General features: G+C 40.8%; 1 pseudogene; it reads left to right on the top strand.

Annotated features, from left to right (window-relative positions):
* The first annotated feature begins 679 nt into the window (after positions 1-679).
* The window catches only part of LOC119888256, a 36,640-nt pseudogene continuing 12,960 nt past the window's right edge, over positions 680-24,359 (top strand).

The following is a 24,359-nucleotide window of genomic DNA, read 5'->3' on the forward strand; positions in this document are numbered from 1 at the left end:
AGATTAGTTTTGACCGGAAGAATCAGTATGTTATTGCGTCTGCCCTGACTTTAGAGAAGTGGACTGTTAACTTGAGTGTGCATAGAATCATGATGGTTCACTGCCCTCGAGTGGCCAAAGTAGGGAACTACAACGCTACCTTAAATTAATGGTTAATGGGGTTGAGATCGTCGTTGACAATATCAATATATAGGCCTACAACTCGTTATTTTTGTGAATGTGACAAACAACAACAACAACAGCACCACCAGTGGGCCTAATAAGTATCATATTTTTTCTTAGTTGTACTATCGTGAAATGCTGGTGATAAGTGCATCCAAAATAAGCAGGAGTGGTCTCCACAGGGTTTAAATTGGTTTAAATTATAATCTCGTTAATTGATCAATGAACAAAATTAATTCAACAAAGAAGAGGTGTGTTCAATTTACCGCATTCACCGCATTTATTTCATGGTCCATCTTCAAAAAAACTCAGTAGGCTATAGGCTTCAGTGCGCAAAACTGTATGACATTGCTTGCTTACTTTGAAATACTCTTTTACATTTATCGGTTTGTTCGCAGGCCATTTTGTACCATCCAGGGGCAGTATTGTTTTATTTTGAATCCTCCGTCTCTGTCCTGAATATTTCAGTGTTCTCACAGAAACAAACAGGTAGCCGGGTAAGAGGGAGGTGGTGCTATTGCGCTCAAGGCGCTAACCCTACGCAAACTACAGCAGAACTCCGGCCGGTTGGTATGGATAAATGTCGAGGGAGAAGAGAGCGCCCGCTGATCTTTTCGACTTTAACACGTCTGCAGTATCTTTAATGATGCTCTGTTGGAGACTCTGAGGTGTGTGCGCGCTGCGACGGATCAGTTTTGGAGTCGCCAGCAGTGCGCTGCATCTTGACACAAGACAAACGATCTGGAGGACTGGTCGCAGCGTTTTCTCAAAGTTTGCCCTTTGCGCATGCATTTTAACAGTTTGGATTCTTCTTTTGAAGTGCATTAGCATCGGATTACATTTTTTGTTTTTTGTTTTGTGCGTTTCTCTAAAATGGGGAAAAGCGTGCGTATCGGGCAGTAATGTTTTCGCTCCGTGGAAGTTTAGCCCCGCGCAAGCTCTCTTAAACTCTCATCGTTGTATTTTAATTATTATCCTTGAACTGAACACTGCAAGAGGTTCTAAACGACAATAGGAAATGGCCAGCGAGCGGAAACCACGACTTTGTATCATGACAAAAGCGGAGAACGGGTATGGATTTCACTTGCATGGCGAGAAAGGGAAGAGCGGACAATTCATCCGCAAAGTGGAGCCTGACTCTCCTGCAGAAGCGTCGGGGTTGCGCGCCGGGGACCGTGTGGTGGCAGTGAATGGGATTAACGTGGAGAAGGAGACACACCACCAGGCAAGTAGATGTGCATATTTGTACTTTTACCTTCTGTTACAGCACGAGCGTTAGTTGCCTGTGCGGTGGTTGGCCTATATCAACAGGTCACACAGGCTGGTGCGTGCAGCCTGACACGGTGGCATGGGACGGTTTCAATAACAACAGGCCAGCCATGCACCCACACCACGCTCCTCCTGGCGTGATAAAAAAACAACTGTGCACTAACTTTTTAACATTGGTCTTTTTAGCCCGGACAGTTTGCCCACATAAAACCAGGTGTAACTTTGATTACAAACCTGTCTCTCCCATAGTTACACTTTCCAATCACATGAGCCATTTCATGTGACTAACCTGCACAGTCTCTTTGTTGGGATAGAAGGTATGGTATATGACATGGCATATATTATATATACATATACAGTAGGTATAATGTTTTGATGATTTTGCAATCTTGTATGCACTGACAAAGGACATCAGGTAAGCTGAGACGACTGTTCGGCTCCAGATTATTCCAGGCATTATCTTCTCTCTTTGGGAAAATCAGCAAGTCACTGTTTACTTGTTAAATCCTGTAGATACCTAGAAACGTCTAAATATAAATCTGTCACTGCACATTACACCATCGGCCACCTCTGTTTGTATGTGGTCTTGGCTTGCTCAGATTTTACCAAGCTCACAGACACAGCAATGACATCTGTGTGTATTAGGTTTCTCTGTAACCTTGCAGCAGTGGAGATATAAAAAAAACAAACCCATCGATTTTTATTGTGTTTGAAGCTCTTCTGCTGAGGTTTAGTCCTGGTTTCTTTTATAAAGCTGCCCTGGTGCTTTAGTTTTGGTCAACACAAAGGATGATGGGGCATCATGGTCCTGCTCAGTTGCTTGTGTTGTCAGAGAATGATGTTTGCCTACATCTCAACTGTTACAGACTGCTTCTGACAAAACCTCTGTGAAGGATTGATTCAGAGCAGGGCTCTTCTTGTCTGAATTATATTTTGGGGTTGCAAGTAACAATAATTTTCTTTCCTAATCTTCCTCAATTAATTGATGAAAAACAGTGAAAAATGCCATTACAGTTTCTTAGAGTCCATCATTTCAGCAAATGGTTTGCTCTCTGTCAGAACCAAAGATATTCAGTTTTCTGTGGTGTTAAGACAAGGAGAAGCAACAAATTCCCACATTTGAGAGGGTGGATTCATCCAATGTTTGTTATTTTTGCTTGAATGGCTTAAATGATGAATTGCCATTTTACAGGACATACAGACTGACATTTTGGTCAGAGTTTGTATATTTCTATCACCACTCTTACAGGCACGTTTCGAAGAAAAGTGTGAATATTTTGAATACTTTGTAAAAATGTTCTAGCGCTGACTGCTGCTTCTAGAGAGACTGGTTAACCAAATAACAATCTCTTTGTTGTGATTTGACTATGTATTATTCACACAGTTATTGCTCACCGACACCTACAGTATGTTCTTTCTTTGTTTTTGACCAGTAAATTACAACCGTGCCATACCGTTCCATCCCTCAGGTGGTACAGCGGATCAAAGCTGTGGACAATGAGACCAGGTTGCTGGTGGTGGACAACGAGACACATGAAAGCCTGCGCAGCCTGCGCCTCACAGCCACAGAGGAGATGGCCGTCCTCGGGGCTGCACCTCCTTCGTCCTCCTCTCCCCCAGCCTCCCCCTCTTCTCCCCCATCCTCGGTCCCACCCTCCCCCCAGCAAGAAGCGAGAGAACGGCTCCGTGTCCAAGCGACCGGTCACACCGAGTAGCCAGGTGCAGAAGCCCACCAGGAGGTCCCCATCAAAGGCTGCGAAGAAGGTAAGCAGTTCCTCCACCACACGTGGGATTAAAGAGTAACAACAACGACTTTGTTGACATCATGATCACCATCTTTGTTTGCTTTCTACTTACTGCAAGGACTGTGCACATTCTGCAATGCTGTTCTTGGTTCAAAATATGGACTTAATGGTATGTGATTTCTAAGGGGGGTTTCTATTGGTGGATCTACAGGGAGTAATGTTCTATTACTATGTGAGGTTCTCCTGTCTTGCTCAAATGTATCTCATTATTCTGTCGACTTGGTAAAGCTCCTATACCTCCTGGCTGGTATGAAGTGAAACTGAGGTTCGCTTTCAGGCTCATGAAAGCTGGCCCTCGTACTAATATCTGTCAGACTAGAATTTGGACTACACTGCACTGAACTGCAGAACTTACTTAGGACCGCAGCTAACACTTATTTTATTATAGATATTTGTGTTTGGTTTGGTAACATTTAGTCTGGATAAAGTGAAATTTCAGTCCATTGCAATTTCCCAAAATCCATGTTGACATTTTAAAATAGCTGTTTTGTCCAAAAACACTCCAAAACCTCAAGCAAATATTCACATTAAAAATGCTGGAACCTGTGAATTTCTTTACTTCCAAAAAATAAAGCTTTATGTTTTCTTGAGTTAGATGACAAGATGAATACCAGCATCATGTCTGCACAGTAAATACAAAGCTAACACCAGCAGCTGGTTAGCTTAGCTTAGCATAAAGACTGGAAAAGGTAAACAACTAGCCTAGCTCTGTCTGATAAGAAACAAATCAATAAATTGAACTGTAAAAAAGATAAGTTGTGATTTTACAGAGAGTTATGTATATATGAATGGTTTCTGTCCAGCGCATAACCCTCACAAAAAACACTTCATGTAATTTTTAAACTTTGTTTTTTGTACAGAATAAACAAAATAAGATATAATATGTTAAAGGTACTGGTAGGCAGATTTTTTAAAAGTTTTGGACAGAGCCAGTCTTACTATTTCCCCTTGTTTCCAGTGTTTAAGCTAAACTAAGCTAACTGTCTGCTGGCAGTAATTTCATATTTGGTGTACAGACAAGAGAGGAGAATCAAAGAACAGGTGTATTTCCCAAAATGTCAGACTATTCAGTCAATGAGTTTGTTTTTTTATCAGTGTAAACAAGCTGATTAGGCCTCACCAACACCCCTCCTTAGTAGACTAAATAATAACCGGCTTTAACCTAAAAACTCAAGTTATCTCCGACACTCCAAGTATTCTTAGAGATTTGTTAAAAATACTAAATTAGCTAACAGATTGCAGGTAGTGAGTCAACTCTTTGAACAGATTCTCTTCAGCTCAGACACGCTTTCACCCCAGACTTGTTTTCTTGCTGTTTTGCCAGTTTCAGATTACATTTGTAGATGCCGTGCAAGTTTCCCATCCCGTTCTGCAGCCTTCCAAGCATGTGTGGTGAATGTCTATCTATTAAATGCGTGTGTGTCCTGAGGGCAGAACATGGCTAGCTGAAAGCATTCCAGATGTTTTGTTAGAGGTCAAAGAGAGTAAGAGAGGTCTGTCGGTGGACTCTGCTGAACAGGAAATCCACAGAAATCATAAAAAAAATAGATGAATAAAGACAGCTGGGTGGGAGATTTTCTGAATACCTTTGAATTAGAGATATTGAATCCATTGGGAAATGATACTCCAGAGGGAATGTTTTTTTCACTCAAATCTCATCTTCCTGTGCTTATTTACACATACTCATTGTCACAGTTGGTTGCATAATGCTCGAGATAGTCATTTGATACATTTTTGGTTTTATTTTTTCACTTCACTGTTTGATTATTCCATGTTGACATGGAAAACAGGATGTGTTTCCGTCCGCTCTGTCTCTCCTGAAAGATGTGATCGACTTTGGTTTCATATGGTCCCTATGAGCAAGACAAGGACGCTCAACTTCTGCTTTCTGCATTTGCACAAAATCTGTTTTCACTTAGGTTTTTCCTGCCAATATGTGAGCGGCACTCAGGCACTATTTCTACGAGCAGTGACGGGGCCAATCAGTTAAATCTCAAATGTGTGTGTGTGTATGTCTTTGTTCATTTCTGGCTTTGGTGACCTGTATGGAGAAATCCCAGCGCTTGGCCCAGCAAAGGCCCAGGAAATGCTTAGAGGTCTCTCGTTTCTCTATTTCTCTCAGGCTTTAATGACTCTAATGAAAGAATGGAAAGAAGGTTTAGCAGGATGAGCCAAATGGCATTAGCAATGCAAAACGAAAAGCAGGACTAACAATAAGCTACCTTCTGTTTGAGCTGTAGCATCGAAACCTTCCTCTGTCACTCGATTGGTACCTTGTTAGTCTTGAAAAAACTGGATATCTCTGTTCATCTCAAAGGAAGCTGTTCTACCACAGATATGCAGGGTCAGTATTGACACTGCACGGTGAAACAGCATGTTATGTCTCGTGTAGAGGTCGACCGATATGGTTTTTTTCACGCCGATGCCGATACCGATCTTTTGAAATCCGGGTCGGCCGATGGCCGATTAATGCTGCCGATTTATTTTGGCCGATATTTGCTTGGTTTTTAACCTCTATTTGCACCGATTCGGTGCGGTAGATAACGGTCGTTAAGGTTCCAGTGCCGTATTAGCACCGGGTCTGTCTGTAGCTACCCGTTAGCAAAGCAAAGCCAGTGTGTCACTAGCCTATAGTGCGTTGGTCTCTTTTTTATTACTTATTTCTCTGCATTGAGTGACAACCCTCCTATATATAAGACACACAAACAGAACAAATAAAAGTCTCAGATTCACTCTGTAATTGCAAAATTATTGCTTACTTATTGTGACATGATAGCAAAATCTTCTGTGATAATGCAACTTCAACTACGATCCAAATTAGCCGAATGTCATGTGTCTTATTCAGGGTTTTTTTCGAAGTTGGCAGTAACATATCAAAAGTTTTTAATTAAATATAAAGGAGTAATAAGAATTGAATCCTTACCGTTAGCTCCTTAGGCACTGGATGAGGTCTGCTGCTCACTCGGCTGGAAAATGACTCTAGCGGCAGCGCACGTCAAACACGTGTTCCACGACAACACTAGGCTGCCCACAGATGCGCCTGCCTAATAATCGGCTTGATATACTTGGATATTGGCCGATGCCGATTATGTTAAAAAAAATGCCAAAAATCGGCCGATTAATCGGTCGACCTCTAGTCTCATGTGTAGTAGTCATTTGTCCATGTGTCTGGCGAGAAGCTTTGACAGTCAGTGCAGTGTAATTACCACAACAAACGCAGAGGGGAAAATCAGCAATGAAACCATTAACCACAAGTGAACAGTCGTTGCTAAAAAAAAACAATAGATTCATTACTTCTACTAATTCTATGTCTTGGTGTCTGTCTGTCTTTAACAGATGTAAAAGTTGACTCAGTTTGCTGTGACATGTTTTTTTTTGTTTTCAAGAAAAAGAATGAGGGAGAGATGGTGAGACAGAGAGCAAGCAGCATTTTAGAGTGAGGGAACCCAAGGCTGAGAGCAGCCAACAACAGCCTTGAAGATTTGTTGGAAGGAGTTTCAGGAAGTGGGCCCCCCCCCCCCCCCCCCCCCCTCAGTGAGGCAGGGGAGTGGGGAAAGCAAAAGTTTGCAGGGTAGTTGAGTCACACAAGAGGGGGAGAGTTGTGGAAGATAGTTGCTTGGCATTGTGCACCGGGCTGCACAGCATGGTTCATACTGCTTTATTTTGTCGTGCATTCACTTCCATATCATTTCACTTTGAGCAGAGCAGGATTTGAAGATTGAATGATACTAAAGAGCAGAGGAAGTTGGAGGGGAGAGAGAGGTGAGGCAAATATACTGTCTTAGGTCAAAGGGACAGTTAGTTGTAGTTTGGCAGTCTCTACACAGACTCCACAAACATTTACAGGCATGCACATGGTCACAGTAGAAACGTGGGTAGGCATGAATCTTTTTTGCAACTATAATCACTTGCACATTTGGACAATAAATTTCCCCACTCTGGGTTTTGTGTGTGTTTGTGTGTATGTTCCCCAGGTTACATGACACTGCCTGTATATTTCTTCCGTTTTATGGCCACTCATCCCCCAGGATTTTTTTTCTTTGCCTCTGTATCTGTGCATATACAGTCTTGGGACAACATACAATATGCAGTATATATAGATATTCAGGTTGTGTTTTTACACCCTTATTCTTTATTCACTTACTGTATTTCTAACTCAGTATCACAAACTATAAACCATGAACCAATGAAAATTTTCTTTCGCTCATTTCATTACTAAAGCTCTCCAGCACAACAATGTTACAGTTGAGTCATGTTGGGTTGTTACAAATCCAATGTTCAGGCCTTAATACGCCATTACTGTTGACCATGACTGACAGTATATAAGCCTGGTAAGTGTACTGTTTTGTTGTTGTAGTTGGTCCTGAAAACGCAAAAGGGCCGACGTTGGAGAGAAATGCTGCTGTCACTGAGCACATCACTCATTATTTAGCTACTTTTGAGCCACGTTCAACAATTTAGTCAGCCTTTTATACTCTTAAGCCTGCCCAAAAAAACCCTGGGTTTAAAGTTACATCAACTGTTGCCCTGGCTGCCGTCCTCATCCAACCAAAATTATTATCCATCAAGCAACCATATTTAAGTATTTATGGTAAATTGAAATTGAAAGCCAAGTCAACTGAAGTAGGCTGTAAGAGACCCAGACTAAACCTCAGAGTGTAAAAAACCCTTTAGAGACATATCATCTTGCTCTCAGTTCACCTATTTGCGACTACAGCAGAGGAAATTGTATTAAATTGAGGCCTGACCGCTGTTCAGTCATTTTCTTAGCTATCATCTCTCAGACAATTTTCTGTTCCCTTTCTTGCTCAATCATTTGCTTGTAGGCACGATGGTAGCAAGAATAAATGATTGACGCTGGAGTCTGTCTTAAAGGAAGAGACGTTTCAAGGACAAGAACATTATGACTCCGTTTGACATGGATCATCTTACCTGAACACACACCTGAGGTGTGAGTGCTCTGTCTCCACGCTTGTCTCTTTCCCTTTTGCGCACACACACATGCACTTAGGTGTGTTATGCGGATGTGTCATTAACACTAAAGCTCAAGATAAAGTGTCAGGTGTCACTTTCTCACTAAAACCTTTTTTTAACTTGGAAGCGCACACACACAAGGACCAAAAATGAATCTGCAACTAATTTGAGAATCGATTCATTGTTTCTTTCTTTTTTTAAAAGTGGGAATTTGCTGTTTTTCTTGGTCTTATATCATCAATCACATTCATGGAAATAATCATTAGTTGCAGCTCTACATAGATACATAAACCTACAGTTATAATCAAGAATATCAGCATGTTAACACAGCTGCAACATGACTAAATATTTCAGCAAAGCAGACAATTGTACCTAAGTTGCCAGCAGAATTTGCGTTTCTACATCTTGCATGTGTTTGTATTCATTTATGTCTGCGCAAGTGGTTGTGGTGCCGACATCCTCACACACACTGAACTTGCATCATTCACAAGCACTTCTAGGTAGCTGCCCTTTAAATGCATATTAATTGGACACCTTCTCAACACGTCAGGAGGCTTACACAGCAGAAAACAGGATATAGATTAACGTGTAATATAGATTAACGTGTAACACAAATATTATGCCGTGTAGACAGACGAATAGACAGAGAGGTACAGTATGTGAAATCATCGTTCCACAGCCACACAGAGACATAGACATGTCACTGGCTTGTTTTATGGAAGTTGCCGCATTTTGGGGAAGATATCTCTGCTGTACTCTCCCACCTCTCCCTGGCCTGAATTTTCTCTCTCTGTTGGTGGTGACCGCACACAAACACATTGTGGTCTTTTTTTTGTTGTTCTTTCCAGTCCTGCTGCACTCCTGATTGGTATAACACTATGCTTGTTAGGAAGTACACGGAAAGCCATTGCTATGGTAACAGTCAGCATCAGGATTAGTGAGCTGGGGGAAAAAGGGAGGAGATGGAGTTTTGCTGAAGCATGCATACAAAGACAAGACTTTGTTACTCTTTGGTGTGTCCATTATGAGTTTGAACTTTGATAAGGATATTTCCATGAGCTCTGGAGCTCAGAAACATGGTATAATGTTTTGGTTGACACAAATCAGTATGAAACAGTTGCAGCAGTCCAGATGATTGACCCAGCTGCTAGCATACAGACCAATTGTGTTGTAATAAACTTTACTACGTCATGTAGAGGATTTACAGAAGCCTGAGATCATCTGAAAGAGCACACACACACGCACACACACACACACATACATCTGTTAAAACAGTTAGAGAGAGAGGAGGGGTGTGTGTTGTGTGTCTTTGCATGGTCAAGAATGTGCATACCATGCAGCTTTGTGTGACGTATGAAGATTCACAACACATTTGTTTTATTAAGTGTGTGCGTGTATGTGTGTGTGTGTGTGTGTGTGTGTGTGTGTGTGTGTGTGTGTGTGTGTGTGTGTGTGTGTGTGTGCTTGCACAAAGGGTACACGTTTATGTGCATTTGGGCTAAGTGAGGAGACACACGTGTGTCACAGGTGGCGAAAGACAAGAAATGAGCACACAAGTCAGACAGTCCCATCAGTTTTCACAAAATCCTCCTACAGAGGACTTCTGTAAATACTTAAACATGTGCATCTTTAGGGTTGTAGTATTTGAGTGAAAGAGATCTGCGTGAGAAAACCACGGACAGAGGGCACCGTTTTTATGGGTCAGGGCATGAGGTCACGGGGTCAGGACTGAATGAACAAAAATACTGACGCTTGTGGATCTGTGAGAGAGAGGGCAACACAAGAGATGTCTGTGCTGACAAATGACAGAAGACAAATGAGAGGTACCATAGCAGTAATGTACCCAGAGAACATGCTGCATCAGACACACATACACATGGTTGAAACACTGCTCTCTGTTTTGATTCGGCAGTAAATAGACCCACGACTGCAGAAAACATCTGTCTCAGTTTTTCACCCCCATCTCTTTGCAGATGTTGTAAAGATGTTGACTGTCGTGATGAGACTAACTGCTTCCTGCTTGGCACATTATTCTATAAATGTCCCTCTGGTTTGTGGTCTTTTTGCCCCTGCTACCAAATGTGATCAGCTCTGACCATTAGTTTAAAACCATACAAAATGAGATGGTGGCACAGGTCAGGCTCCCTGATATCTCATCCCTGACTCAGAGTTCCCTGACTCAGAGTCTCATTTTGTACAGGATAATATGAAAAAGATGTTGCCTGTCAGCTCTAATGTAACAGCACAGGAGGCGTCTGGAGGTAGTCAGCACTTCAGCCTGTGTGATCATCTGTGCACGTTTTCTGCTTTCCACCCAGGCGTACTGTTAATGGGCGGACAAATACAAGATTGTTTCTTGTTGTTTTGTCAAAACAAGGAGCAGCACAGTTGACGTTGATATCGGAGAAATGACAAAACTCCTCTTCAAGTGTTTCCTTTTGCCATTTTGCTATTTAAGGTAATTGTTCTTTCTTTCTTAGAATACGACTATATTCATGTAAGATGTCAGATGAAATATGAATTTATGTGATTTTTAAGTGACAGTACATTGGTGAGAGTGAGTGAGTGTGCCGTTATTTTCACTAATATCTTGAGCTGGTGCACCCCCACCCCCACCCCAACCTTTGAATACCAACTGCATTACATCAGGATGCAGGGGTCCAGATTCTGTGTGTAAGAGAGACTAAAAACATGGTCTGTATGATGTGGAGGGGTCACCAGTGGAGAATGAGGGCGTGTGTGTCTGGGGAATTAAGAACAAGAAAGAGGGGAATTAGAAAGGTGGGTGATGTAGGAGGGACATGAACAACAGAGTGTATTGCATTAAATGTGTGTGGGTGTTCGTGAGAGTGAACACAGCTGTGGGTCTCCCCATGCTGAGCTGATATTATACTCAAATGTTGCCTTTGTTAACCCAGAAGAATGTTTGACTTCTACAGGAAATGTCTTGGTCACTCTGTCATGGATTAAGTTACACTGTTTACATAATTAGATAGTAAATAACAAGGAACCACCTCCTTATCCGTGATCTCAAGTTTCAATCTGGTTTTCAAGCAAAGCATAGCACTGAGAATGATCTACGTAAGGTGCACTGATGAATTATGCTATGCTATCTTAATTTGTATTCTATTGCAGGAGTTTCGGACACTGCCAATAAATAATAATGTAGTCTATAACTTTTCTTTTCATTGCTATGCCGATGACACGCAACTTTAAAATCAGCAGTCTGATGGTAAATATAAATTGAACCCTGTCTGATATCTTCCTCCAATTAAGTGACGAAAAATATAAAATAATCTTGTTTGGGTCATTAAACACTTCACAATTCAATGATGAATTTGATTAACTGGTTCCCTCTGCACTCATCCTCACTCAGTAGTCCCCTGACACAGTCTTAAAATAATGAAATTTGTCTTGTTGACTTATTATAAATAAATAAATAATAATAAATAAAGCTAATTTTTGTAAACTTGCATTTCTGCATTAATTGGTCTTTCTGTGCCATGTAACTTTTTTGTGTTTGTTTTTGCGTTTTTACTGTGAAGCAAACAAAGCTTATTATTATTATTATTATTATTATTATTATTATTATTATTATTATTATCACCCAACCCATACAGATTATGAAGCTGTAACATTTCTTTACTGAACTCCTCATATCTTACTATATAATTGTAACTGTAGCAATTAAGAAGTTGACCTAAATGTTCTGCAATATTTATAGATTGCACTACTTTTGTATAGTCCTCACTGGGTCAGAATATGGAAAAACAGGCCTCCTGTCTCCTGCCATCTTTGACTCCTACCATCTGGAACTGATCTTTAAAATCCTTTTTGAAATCATTAACACTGGCATTATTCCTAGAACTTTGGGATTTTGGGGCCTACCCCAGCAAATGTTTGGAAAACTCACTCTGCTCCTCTGTTTCCATTTTCTTAATCTCATCTTTTATCTACTATATCAGTTGTTGCATGTGGGAATATCAGTGGAGTGTAGGTCGGCTGTAGCCAGGCCGAGGATCGATCAATGTGCTGCTACGAGAGAGACCTTGAGAGGCAGGTTGCAAGGAATTCTTCATTGCTACACTTCATGCTTAAGTCACTGAAAGCTGTGAAGAGAGCCTTGCACATAGTGTGTTGCTATTGTCATGTGTTAATGATTTGGCAAGCGCACAATTACACTCGGCTTCAGGCTTGTTGTCACAACTGTGCTGTTTCAAAGGTTGATCCATTCAGTAGCTGGATTCCAGGCTGTTATTCTCACTCCTGACCACTCACCCACGTTCAGCACCTTCACATGTTCAGTTTGCATCTGGTCACAGCTGTGAGCCAGCGTACATTCCCACACATCAATCCACGCAGTGTTCATACACACTTTATAAAAAAACACACTCAGGGGTTGGTTTGTTGTTGTCCCACTGGCGCTGCTCTCATTTGCTCAGCTCACACATCAGCATGTTGGATCAGTTTAATTGCAGCCGTCCTTTTCTTCGTCCGTGGGAGTTGATTAGGCGTGATGGGAGAGAGGCTTTGTATCCTTATGGATCAACTGGGAATTTTTTGATGCTTGAGTAATACTTGTCAAATTGGAGGGGGAGGTGTAGTTTATGTGCGTGTGAGGTGAAGTTGGCGAGCATTAAAGTATGAGGATGTGACAGGAATCCCCTCTAATTTCTTCATCGTGCTTTGGAAAGTGAGAGCGAGAAATGTATATCCATCTGCTGGCTCTTGCGCACACACACACACACACACACACACACACACACACACACACAGAACTGCGTAAATCTTTGGCCTGGTGTCATCTATGAGGCCTCCCCCACAGAGCTTGCGTGATGTCAAAAATAGAGTACCTCTCCTGGGCCCAGAGGTTTAAATACACAACACACATAGAACAGCAACTGATGATTAATTTCATTATCGATTAATCTGTTGACTCATTTCCCAATCAATCAAATATGTGCTTGGTCTATAAAATGATAGAAAAAATTGTCTTCAAGTTTACAAAAATATTTGAGGCAGATACCGATACTGATATTGATATTTGAGAGATTATAAAATCTGATAATGATATATCAGCTGACTTGATACACACAGTCTTGATACAGATGCCTTCAATTTTATACCAAGATATACTGAGTGGGACATTTTACAGTTTAGAAATAAACATGTAAGTGCTAATAGAGACAGTGTTTGTCAATGGCCTCAGACCTAGTTATAATAAGCTAATATCATCTAGCTCTTCTGTAAATGTCTTTATTTGTCTATCCCACAGTCCAAACACCAAATATATTCAGTTTACCATCACAGAAAACTAAGAAAAAATTGTTTACAAAATTACCTAAACTACTTCTCAGTTAATGGTTTCAACTCTACATACATACCCACTTCACACACACACACACACACACACACACACACACACATTTCTTACATAGACAAAAACAATGAGAACCCCCCCACCACCACAACCACCACCTTATGCTCTTCAGATTCTCTGTCTCTAGCACATTCCTCGTCTCTCACCAAGGGACGAGAGATATCTGTGGCACACTGATAACAGGGGTGTGGACACACACACACACACACACACACACATTACATCACCATCCTCAACTGCTGTCCGGTCACACACGCGTTAAGGTAGAGGGACAAACTGACAAGAATTGAATGGAAAAAACAGATTTTAATCCAATGATAGATTAAAATAACCAGAAAAGAAGAGAGAAGAAAATAGCTGCATTCACTTTTAAAACCTCACTCCCTCAACTGTGACACACACACACACACACACTCACAAGCAGCAGATAACTGCTGAATATATCAGCATTGGTAACAACCCACACAATTTGACATGACATTAAAATGCAAATAGGCAGAATTGTTGGATTCTGCAGCCACTTCAATACATGTGGATGTGTTGTAACATGAGGTACTCAAAGATAAGAAAGGGACAGAAATTGAATTGAGAGAAAGTGAACGAATTTGGGCAGAAAGAAGATATGACATACCATGACATAGAGTGTGGATGTGTGCAGCGCAAAATAAATAGATTAAGGAAGAGCAGATAGATAGTGGGAGACAGCTGTAAAAAATGTACCACAGGGGTTTAAACCACCTGTTGATTTGCCATCTTTCTTCTCTCTCTCTCTCCGCTTTCTTTCTGCCTTTGCATAGTTTCACTAACTTCCTCATGATATGTGCTGACAGTGAAAATGAAACACAGACGGATATGTAGAGACACTGTTACTGTACAGTAGTAGTATTTATGCAGTCATTATGGATCGATGACGAAAAGAGCAATTTTCAATGTAGGTTAGTTATCTGGGTGCTTATATTGAGTATCATTTTGATATTCAATTTAATCAGTTTAATTGTCTGCATCAGGGCTTTTGATCCTTGTCCTTCTGACGTGTCCACCAGCTGTTGCAGCATGAAACAGGCCCATGAAAATTAAATCAACTTCATGCAGCAGGTTCTCATGGAAACTAAAGCTGTGTACTCTCTCATAGAAAGGCTGGAGCACTGTGACTTGTACACACACAGGTGTTGCCATGTTTGGCATCAAGAGTTAACAAAGCCTTATAATGACAAACCATGTTAATTATGGTCCTATTTAGTCTTTTATATGGTGGCTACAGGTTTAAACTCAAGCAGTTGGTAGTCTCATGTTTTAAAGCTAGGAAAATCAGAAAAACATTTTAATTCATATTTCAATGAGGAACACAACCCAGAATTTTCTGGGATCCGTATAAAGACTTTGGACTCAGTTTGAGGCAGTATGTTGTGTAGATCCCTAGTAACACCTTTTCCTTCTCAGTAATTCCACACACAGAGTTCAGAGCCGCAGCTGACCTGAGAACAGCCAGAGCCAAGACACAGCAACATGGAGACAGAAATTTGATTGAATGTGATGCAATTAGAAATACAGTTTTACAATAAACGGACCACATCAGTGTTTTTTTGCATTAATTCTTTACATTATTGTTTTGTGGAGTAGAGCATGTAGCCATTGTTATGTTCATATAACTAATGGGCTAAAACTGCAACATATGTGCACATGTACAGTTTGATTTTACACATTAGACTGGAGACAGCAGGGGGCCACTCTGCCGCCCCCCTCTATGTCAGACCCCCTCCCACAAAACTTTAATTTTAAAAGATTTTATCTGTTCTACTGATTTTCTGTTTTTTAACAGAATCAGGTGATCACAGCCATCTTGCTGAACCGTGCCCCTCAGATTATTATTGCATTAGCCACCCTAGAGATTGCGATAATGGTGGTGGCCTTGTTACTGTCTATAGGAGGCTTTTCAAATACAACCTAATAGCTTGCAGTGGTTTTTCTTCTTCCGCATGTTTAAACTGCTGTTATTTATTGTCCCCCTAAACCAGCTAGCTCCTTTTTGATGGCGCTCCATGAAACTGGATCCAACCCTAACCCCCTTTTGCCTCCAGAACTGAATTAATTCTTCATGACATACTTTAAACAAGGTGTTGGAAACATTCCTCAAAGACTTTGGTCCATATTGACATGACAGCATCACAAAGATGCTGCAGATTTGTTGGCTGCACATCCATGATGCAAATCTCCCATTTCACCACATCCCAAGGTGCTCTATTGGATTGAGATCTGTTGACCGTGGAGGCCATTGGAGTTCAGTGAACTCATTGTCATGTTCAAGAAACCAGTTTGACATGATTTGAGCTTTGTGACATGGTGCATTATCCTGCTCGAAGTAGCCATCAGAAGATGGGTACACTGTGGTCATAAAGGAATGGAAATGGTCAGCAACAATACTCAGGCAGGCTGTCGCATTTAAACAATGCTCAGTTGGTCCTAAGGGGGCCAAAGTGTGCCAAGAAAATATCCTCCCCACCATTACACCACCACTACCAACCTGAACCGCTGATACAAGGTAGGATGGATCCATGCTTTCATGTTGTTTATGCCAAATTCTGACCCTAGCATCTGAATGTCACAGCTGAACTCGGGACTCATCAGACCTGTCGTTTTTCCAATTATCTATTGTCTAATTTTGGTGAACCTGTGCGAATTGTAGCCTCAGATTCCAGTTCTCAGCTGACAGGAGCGGCACCCGGTGTGGTCTTCTGCTGCTGTAAACCAGCTAGCTGTAGCCCATCTGCTTCAAGGTTCGACGTGTTGTGCATTCAGAGATGGTATTCTGCATACCTTTGTTGTAAAAAGTGGATATTTGAATTACTGTTGCCTTTCTGTCATCTTGAACCAGTCTACCCACTCTCCTCTGACCTCTGATATCAACAAGGCATTTTTGTCCACACAACTGCCGCTCACTGGATATTTTCTCTTTTTGGACCATTCTCTGTAAACCCTAGAGATGGTTGTGCATGAAAATCTCAGTAGATCAGCATTTTCTGAAATATTCAGTCTTGCACCAACAACCATGCCACGTTTAAAGTCACTTAAATCTCCTTTCTTCCCAAATTCTTATGCTCGGTTTAAAATTCAGCCAGGTCTACATGTCTAAATGAGTCGCTGCCACGTGATGGGCTTTTCTTCTGAACAGGTATCAGCAGAAACATTTTTCTTTTATCAGGGAGCAGCATAGACAGTCTATGTTCAATAGCAAGTGTCCTTGTTAGAGTGGAGTCATTGGAAGAGAGTCTGATCCTCGCTGTTTGTGAGTTTCCAGAATCTATTACTGTTTACTAAATAGGACATCAACAAGAGGGAATTTGCATGGCAGAGCCGCAAAACTAGATGAAGGCCTCTCAGGTAAAGTTATGTAGCTTATAATTTTGCCATGGTTACTGTCCATAGAGCGCCTGTTTACTCACGGAGCGCTTGTCTCCTGTTCACCTGAGGAAAGAGCAACCCTGTGGGGCCAAACGACTATATTGTGATTTTAAGAACGTTTCTAAGATCTTCCCCAATACTAATCAGCATGCTGTGGGTAACTTCGCTATGGCATTTGATCGCTTGTCTTGCTTTTGTTTGTCTACTTCTCCCACACACTGTATCCAACGTAGTCTGCTGAAGCCTCCTCCGCTGCTTGTTTGGGTGGGTGATTTTAGGCTCCCCTCCTGTGACCCATGGTTTGACTGTATGTGTATTCAGAGCCAGTGAGAAACGGACTTCCAAAATAATAATAATAATAAAAACTGCAATAAAATAATTGTCGGTGTTAATTAATTAACATGCCCAGCCCATATATATATATATATATGTATACATATATGTGTATATATATACATATCACACTACCTATCACAACATATCAAGTCTGTTGTAAGAATTCTAGATATCCTCTTGAATTGCAATTCATGTTTTTGAGCAATTTATCACTAAGCTTGTCCAATCATGTTTTTATTACCCCAGAAATACTGCTAAATTAAGATCTATTTTAAACTTTACAGATGCAGAAACTGTTGTAAATGTTTTAATCTAACATTTTTGGCATCACCAAGACTATTTGTTTTTAGATCACACATGTTGGGTAATTGTTTGCTTTAGACTTCTTTATGGCATGAAGTGACATTGTGGAGGGCTGTGTGAAGGCAGAGCGTAATCATTTCAGCATCAAAACATCGTTCTGTGCTAATAAAAAAAAAAGCTGCGTCCCCTCATATACATCGTGATCTCATATGTGCTCAGTGACAGCTCAGCCTCGAGCTACAACCCCCTTTACAATATGTTTGCTCTCACAGGAGTTTTGCAGCTTCAGCCGCAGCTTTTCAGTCAGCCAGGCAGTTAAGCTTAGGTCATCTTGAATAGGTGTTCAACAACAACAAAAATGTACCTCCCTGCCAGCTGCATCGGATATTTGGGAAGAATTTTACAAGCAGCTCATCAGTTTTACAGTGCAATGCAATTGCAGGCTAATAATCCTTCCTTGTTAGCTAGAAGAGTTTCTAGACCTATTCCAGTAACATCATTTATTTTCCATCTATCATTAATTTCTCACTCTTTGGACTTTCTATGAAGAGAGAAATGTTGCCTCTGTCCATTTAAAGCGAAGACACATTTAGAAACTTGTAAATTGTGAAAGACAACCAGCAACCAGAGACCTCTGGCACATAACCCTTAAAGATATGTGTTAATTTGTGAGGTTTAAAGGTGCTTGTAGTTGATTTTTTTTTATCAGACAGAACAAGGGTAACTGTTTCCACCTTTTTCCAGTCTTTATGCTTAGCTAAGCCAACTGGCTTCATTTTTACTGCACAGACAATAACATTTATTAGGATGTGCATGGAAAATGTAAAACTATTATTTTAATCCACTAAATACGTGTTAAATAGCAGGGGTTAAACTGTGCATGGTGAACCTGTGGTATCCATTAACCCAGAACTCTGTTTCAAGTAGGTGCAATGATAGATCTGACTACTGTCTGCAGAGAACTGTACAGTACATCAGTTTTCCTATCTGATCATGTTGCTCCCTAGCGTCTGCTCCTCACTTTATACTTTTTTCCAGAAGGCAAATTCATTCTTGTTTTTAACACATTTAACCTTTCCCTTTCACTCACGCCTGAGTTATGATCTCAGGAAACACTTAAACAGCAGGTATCGCACGTAACACACACACACACACTGCAGAAAGGCAGGGGACTTTGTAAACATATCTCAGCAGGTCATGTCCTAGTAGAGCACTGCTAGACACACAAACACACACAGCTAGCTTTCATATTACTGAGCTGTTACGCAAGCCACCACAACATCAGTGGGACAAACTGTTGGTTATCGAGATCTCTGGCCAGTCCTCGTGTTCTCATGTTCTCTCTGCTCTCTCTTCTTCCTGCCCTCCACATGCTGTGCATCATCTCCTTCGGCGCCTGCCCTATTTCTCTTTATCTTGCTGAGTCCTTCTCTCTTCCGTTGCTCACTCCTGTCGCTTCTTTTTCCAATCCTCATCATGTTCATTTTTACAAGCTCCAAATCCCTCTCTGCTTTTCTCCAGATGCCTGTGATTTCCTTTCTCTCTTGTTCCTTTCACCACTCCTCTCTCTTTCTCGCCCACAGTCAACTGGCCAATCTACTCTTTTCCTCTCTGACTGAGCAACACTTAAAGCAGCTGCATGTGGGGCAGACACACACACATTCACAGTTTCGGAGCCAGAATGACCCTACCATCTGAATGTTGCAGCTGAAATTGAGACTCACCAGACCAGGCAACCTTTTCTAATCTTTTGTCCAATTTAGGTGAGCCTGTGCAAATTGTATCCTCAGTTTCCTGTTCTTAGCTGACAAGAGTGGCACCCGGTGTGATCTTCTGCTGCTGTAGCCCGTCTACTTCAAGTGTTGTGCGTTCAGAGATGGTATCCTGTGTACCTTGGTTGCAATGGCGCCGCCAGGGGTGGGCCTGGCAAGGAGCATATGCATAAAAATGCTATATACTGTATATATTATGTAACCCCTTGGTTTGAGTTAAAAGCTGAATAGCAGCATCCAGGTGTTCTCATATTAGGCTCTGTCACTTTAAGAGGGTAACCTCTGACCCTGAGGTGTGACAGACTATGATGTTTATTTTAGGAGATGCCTCCGATTTGTCCATGTAGATGGCAATAACGTTTCTAAAATTGTGACTGGTTAAGGGGCAGGACAAACAGGCAGAGCAGAGCGGAGTACACCGGTGTTGTGCCGAACGTGTATGTTTTCTGTGGAGGCACCAACAAGCTGCAGAAGAAAGAAAAGTCTAATTTAATTTAGAGGCAGTTAGTAGTAAAATAGTTAAATAATAAGTTTGTCACACTGCTAAACAGTTTTGTGTATTGTACTGTGTGTGAGAGCTAATAGTCTGCAGACAGCAAAAGGTTAGCACGATCGCTAACAGCAAGCTAACATCATATGAACACTGGAGCCCCTGACAGCGCCGTGTGTGACTGGCTGTTAACGTTATGCTTCGAGGGAGACCGTCCTGTGCCTGTTTTCACCTGCATCTTTGTGAAAGGATTGCAAAACATGTGAACAGTGAGTAGTACAACAAACACTGCGGGGCCACGATGAGTCGGCGGACTGTCTGAAAAACTTCAGTCACGCAGAAGTTTGCCCAGAGGAAAAACCGCCGGGCCGCCTTTCTCCTCACGTGAGGCCTCTGGTGAGTGAAAGCATCTTTTATCATCCTGACTCAGCTGCTGGTCCCTGCATGGGCAAATTGTTGTGCTGGATCGGTTGAGACTAGGCTACGGATTACTGTTGTTGTCATGATGTTGTTGTCATATAGCCGCTGTCATACTGCCTTATTATGAGGCCAATATGTTGGCTCGCTGCGCTGTATGAAAGGTACAGAGCTGGTAATGGGATATATATTGACGGACATTCTTTCCGTTTTGATTGCAGGATCTCTGTGGAAAGCGGCTATAGAAAGGCTCTGGATCCCTAAAACGTTGTTAAAAAGTGGGATATTTCAAGAATAACTAGCCTAGTTGTTTGTAACAAGAATAACACCAAACCAAATTTAAACAAATATTTACAACTCCATACAGACATATATCGTATATTTCAATTTGAATTGTTAGAAATATTAAAAGAAAAATATTTATGCTCCATGATGTCTGTAAACTTGAGTAGGCTTGCTCCCAGTAAATGTTTTGTTTCTCCCTGTCAATGCACTCCTACAAATAAAAGCTGTATTTGTCTTTTTAAGGAAAAGGTTAACTTGCCTATTTAAAGAACAATTAATTGCCTAACACATACAGATAACACATCAAACAGGATTTTTATGGAATGTTAAATGAACTGGTTTGAGTCTATGGACATTAGACAATTTTAACTGTAAAATAAGAAACCAAAGTATATCAGTGTGATTCCTTAAATCATATTTTTATGTAGTATTCAACTAGTCTATATTCTGCATAATAGAATTCCTGAAATTCAGTTATGGCTTTTGGTTTAGTGTGCCACCTCAGGATTTTTAGTGGCCCCATCTGGCCACCCCAAGGAAACTTTTCTTGGGGCGCCACTGCTTGGTTGTAACGAGTAGTTATTTGAATTACTGTTACCTCTTCTGACCTCTGACATCAACAAGGCATTTTTGTCCACACAACTGCCGCTCACTGGATATTTTCTCTTTTTCAGACCATTCTCTGTAAACCCAGAGATGGTTGAGCGTGAAAATCCCAGTAGATCATCCTGAGACACAGCAATTTTCTTAATTTGGTAAAGTTAAAAGTTTAAAATGATCCTCATATGGGCTTTGGTAACACTTGAAACAATGCTGTAACAGAGACACAGACAAAACACTTCAAAATATTTATGTTCAATAAGTTTGTCTCACCTCATTTTAAAAAGTTACACCTGCTCTCTCTAACAGATGGAATTGGCTCTACTGGTTCCACCTCTCCAGAACAAGTCGCACGTGCTACTGTTGTTTTGCACTTCACCTGCGTCATGCAACATCAGCAACATAGATAAACTCTGGACCTTAGGCTGACAGCTACCCGGCTTACTGCTGATTCCAGGAAACGTCCCTTTGTCGGCATTTCAGATCATCTTGACAATCTAAATGCAGACATGTAATCTTACCATGCAGCGTGCAAATCAAGATATTGTGTTTGATGTGCCCTCACAACTTAAAAAACATGGAGAATTTAATATTCACTTAACATGTGGGATAAAACAAGCATGTTTGGTGTGTAAGGACACTGTAAAAATTTGAAGCACTAAGCCCCATCCTTTAGATACTGTTATTGTTTGGCTGTCAACAGTAACTAAAGAGGGCAGCTCTTAAATATGCACTTGATGGCTACATACATAAAATCATGTGTAAAGTTTGATGTTAAATCTGCATGTTCCAGTCAAAAAGTCAGCATCCTCACCAGCTGATGATCCATAGAATGTGTGGAAATAAAGGAGCAGCAGCTTTCCGTGTATTGCAGGAGAGAGCTAGTTAGGTAAAGTGCAGTATTAGTTGTAAAATCATTTGGGTGTTGAACACCTGGACAAGTAAATTGTTAAAAAAATTGCAAATGATGGTTTGTTACAGGAATACACTAGAATGTATCCTCCAGCTTAGGTTGACTTTTTATTCAGAAGTCATTGTTTTCAGCTGTTTTGAACACTGTAGGCTTAAGGTAATTTCTACATACAGCAAGCCCAGCTGGAAAACTTGCTGTCGACTCCAGCTGAACTTTTCCAAGCTGAGAAATAACAGTTTTTAGGTCATGGAAGAACTCTGGTAGAGTTATGGAAAGTCATAAAAAATTACATCAGGGCCATGGAATTAAAACTGGATTTTCCCTGAAAATGGTTTGACACAATGCTTTCTTGTCTGTTTAACCTGCCATCCATTGATTGACTGTTTTTCAATGTGTTTAATATGTATACATGCTGATTGTAAGGTTTTCTTTTACTTTACCTAGTACTTACATTCAGTAGATGGTAGTGTTTTTGGTCAATAAATAGGTAATTTATCCACAATAGGGAGTGTGTTTGCAGTACACCCATGTTAAACTGAAAATTGTTTATATATGCTGGCACTCTGGCAAATATTTTCACATCTGCCTTTAGCAAAACAAACTCAGCAGGAAAAACTGCATATTTGTGATTCATTGCTCAAAGGAAACTTGACCTCTGGATTTATTAGAATAGAGATGTTTACAATAATCCTCTATGGGCTGCATGCAAGTGAAAGCACTGTTGTCAAAATGCCTTACACACACACATATGTATACACACTGGATTAAAAGTTTCTTTGTAGCAACTCAAAGGCGCACGCGCACACGCACGCCAAAACACACTTCATTGTTTTGTGTGCTAGCCATGAGCCAGTGATCCTTGGCTGTGAAAGGGTTAACAGCAGTCGTGATCCATCCATCGCAGTAGGCCACCGCTCAATTATTCAACAGGCTGCGATCTAGTTTCCTCAACTGCCAACGCCACTGCCAGCGGCCGCATGCAGAGGGAAATATGTACACATGTGCCTGTGTGACATACACAAAAATGTATAAACTGGTATGTCTTCATTCTCAGACATGAAGACACACCACTACTGCCAAATTTATGATAATAATTGTTATTTTATAATTTAGATAATGATGACAAATCAATTTAGCACATCATGTAAAACAACATTCAAGCATGTCTGGATCTGAATCATCTCATCATTCCAGTTTGTGGGCCAAATGTTTATAAAAGGGTAATCTACTGACAAAATGTGAAATGTATATAGCACAGCATGCTGTACTTCTCAGGTTCACTGGCAGATCAGACTTTAAAAGCAGGGAGGAACAGTAGAGAAATGAAATCTAAGAAAATGTTGTGCAAAGTTGTAAAACAGGCCTGTTTTGTCAGATATAATCAATTGAAAAACAAAGTGTTGATTTTCCATCACTACGACAAACTTTTCAGCTGACTAAACAGTGATTGTCTAATCATAGCTTAGAAACCAGAAGTAGCCATGGCAGGTCTGTCCAGCTTTTCTATGTTGAAACAATGCATGGGGCTGTAGTATGCTCAGCATTTAGAGAGAGGGAGTGCAGTTTCCGCTCTTTCCAAAACCAAGTAGAAGAGCAAAAGTGTAGTAAATAAATTACACAGTGTTTGTAAAATTACAAACACTGCAAACACACAAACATGTTAGCATGTCCAGCTAACTTGCTTACTACATAGTTTGTGACATTAAAATTGAAAACATACTGTATGAAAAGACAAACAACAAAGCATAAATCTAAACACTCTTGCTCATGAAAGCTAAGCAGCAACATACTTGTGGCTTGGGGTGGACCTCAGTTACGTCGCTTTGGACAATAGCGTCCACCAAATGAATAAATGAAAATGTTAAGAGGCTTATGTAAGATTGAAATTGAAAATCTTTCCATATAATACCAGGTCTAACTAGCTCCACACTGCAATACGAGAGCAATGCGGTTTATTTAATTCTCTGACTTCCATATGGATCGTGATGATGCTGATTCTTTACCTGAAACATGCAGCTCGTAGCCTCAGCCTTATATCACTGTATCAAGTATGTCGTCATCAAATTATTGTTCAAGACCTCTATTACAAGGTTCTCATTTTAGTCAGTTGGAGACAGCGTTTTTAACCAACTCATGAAGCTAACATTAGTTTAATTAGCCAGCTATTGCTGATAAAGTATGATAGTCGCCAGCTAGAAAGGAAAAGCCTGCCCCTGTGTGAAAGCAAGGACCCACAGTGTTTAAAAAACATTAA

Source organism: Micropterus salmoides, unplaced genomic scaffold, assembly GCF_014851395.1.
Source record: "Micropterus salmoides isolate LMB-PRFRI ecotype aquatic unplaced genomic scaffold, ASM1485139v1 Ms_hic_scaffold_10, whole genome shotgun sequence".
Taxonomy (NCBI): domain Eukaryota; kingdom Metazoa; phylum Chordata; class Actinopteri; order Centrarchiformes; family Centrarchidae; genus Micropterus; species Micropterus salmoides.